The sequence below is a fragment of the Scaptodrosophila lebanonensis genome, unplaced genomic scaffold, assembly GCF_003285725.1.
Source record: "Scaptodrosophila lebanonensis strain 11010-0011.00,11010-0021.00 unplaced genomic scaffold, SlebRS2 tig00000101-arrow-pilon, whole genome shotgun sequence".
Lineage (NCBI taxonomy): Eukaryota > Metazoa > Arthropoda > Insecta > Diptera > Drosophilidae > Scaptodrosophila > Scaptodrosophila lebanonensis.
The window spans coordinates 744,383-747,041 of record NW_022060569.1 but is presented as its reverse complement, the minus strand read 5'-3'; positions in this window follow the sequence as shown (position 1 = coordinate 747,041).

Below are 2,659 nucleotides of genomic sequence, written 5' to 3'. Positions count from 1 at the left end.
TGGATAGTTGATACATTGTATCTTGAGCCTTCATCCACAAATATGAGATCAAGCATCGAAGCACGCAAGTTTTTCAAACCGTTAATTTGGTTTAGAGAGAAGACCAAGAGAAATCATCATTAGAGTCTGACGAGGGGAACAACATAATAGAGAGTAATTTTTAGTCACCTATAATAATAAAGTGATCATACCATCAGGAGATAAATAAGTAAGAATGTCCAAGAGAAACTTTGATGACTAAAAGTTCTATATTAGAAGTAAAACTGCAAGGAATAGCATGGGAAGAGAAATCTTTTGAGACGGCAGTTAACACATCTCCTCCACGACTTGATCTATCAAGTCAGTGAATTATATAATTATCAACAAGAATTTCATCATTTCAATCATTACAACATAGTCAAGTTTCAGAAAAATCTATGATATCAGCGTCGCAAGAGGCTAACTTTACATAAAGTCTACTACGAAAGCCACGGATATTTTGATAATTAATTACTACAACCTTAGAAAATAGTGACTCACGCAAGTCAACCTTGAATGAGGAGTAGCTTTTTTTTCTGAGCATTGAACTTTCTAACAATTAACTCCGTTGTATCAGTACGCAGAAGGGGGTTAGTAATATGGAATTTCACATCAAGTTCAAAGGTGTTAGGTAAAATCGCGAAATGAAGATATATTTATGGGGAGCAACTGTTTCAATAATTTTTATTTTATTTATTTATGTACTACATCAACAATAGTTCTGTCGATTATAATGATTAAAATATATTTTTACATTTTATGTATATTAAAACAAAACAAGTAAAAAAGCTAAAGTCGGCTGGCACGACTTTGAAATACTCTGTACATATTTTTACAATAATTATAGAAGATAAAAAAAATTAAGAAAATTAAAAACAAAAATTTGGATCTATTTTACCTCTCTCGGTATTCGAACTCACGTAAAGGGTGTATAATTGCACATATACAAAGCAATTGGGTCTATGTGAGTGTATGAATGCCTTTGCGCATCTATTCGTGTCTGTGTAAACATGTTTTCAGTCAACCAAACAGCAACATCAACAACAGCTGCGGGCAGCGCTTGGGCAGCGCTTGAGCAGCGCTTAAGCAGCGCTGCAGCAGCAAATATATTTATGGCTATACCTTCTTGTCAAATCGGTCTATCATAGTGAATCTTGGCATACGGACACCTAATAACTAACTGGGGGTATTTGCAAACTTTGACTTCGAAATTCCAAGATATACGGGAGTTACGCTGGGGAGAGGTGTGAGGGAGGGAAATTCCAAAATACACATTTCCTGCGTATTTCATAAGGCATCTTGGACTAAAATTTGGTGTTCCTAGGTCTTATAGTCTCCAAGATATAGGCGATTATACGAATGGGAAATCGGGAAAACCCCTATAGGGGGGAAGTGGGGGGGGAAAAAAAATAAAACAAACTCGTATAGCGTACACACATAAGGCATCTTTTTACAAAATTTAGTGTCTCTATCTCTTATAGTCTCTGAGATCCAGGTGTTCATATGGACGGACAGACGGACAGGCAGACAGACAGGGCTAGATCGACTCGTCTCGTCACGCTGATCAAGAATATATATACTTTGTGGGGTCTGCCACGCCTCCTTCTGCCTGTTACATTTTTCAGCTCCCGCAAATCTAATATACTCTTGTACATTTCATGTACAGAATATAAAAATTATAATAAATATGATATAAGTTAATATAACATTATAATCTCAGCTTAAAAGCCTAAAAATGCTGCACAATAACGTCTATTAATGCCTCCGACACGTTGCGGGAATTTTATTTGCCAGTTGGCCAGCTATGCCCCGATTCACAGCAATATGTGGTCGCAGACATTATAGACCTAACAAACTAAACAAAATGTAAGCAGAGGAGGAAATTTAATTCTATTTAAGAACTAATTAGAAAAAGTAAGGAGTAGAAAGAGAAAGAGGAAAAAAGGAAAAGCAAGACGGAAAGAGAGATAGGAAAACAAGGAAAGATAAAGTTGGAAAAAGAAAGACGAAAAGAGAAAGAGGGCAATCTCCAACCCGGTGGGGGAAAATTTAAATATGCCAGTCCGGCAAGCTATGCCCCAACTCACAGTAGTAAGTGGTCAGAGATTTCCCCGAAGATAATGATTAAGAATAATTTTTATAGTACAGAGAAGGAGTCCTGTCGAAAGTAAATGTGAAAGATCATTATAATGGCTGCACATGACCCGAAAAATATTGTGCAAAGCGTAATCAGTTGTGCATCTAGCCCATATGAGCGGCAAATAATTCCTTGTTGGTCTACAAGGAACTGAAAAAATAAGGCGACCTAAGAGGGCAGAGGTGTCAACCTCACCGATAACCAACTTGTGGAGAAAAACTACTCAAAGAACCGTCCTACGATTTACTAAGGAAGGAAGGTTTATAATCATCAGTCTACTAGAGTACGATTGCAAGCAGAGGTTGGGATCCCAGCTTAAACCACGTAGAGCAAAAAGAACGTGTTGGCGTGGGGCGCTGGGGATGAGTCTCCAAAAAAACCCAGAGGAAAAAAAGATGGCGGCTGATCGATTTCTATGCTGTGCACTTGCAGCGCACGCACTTGTATTCATTTTGCTTTTCAACTTTGAACTCACTTAACCTAATTACAATGGCGCTTAGGTAG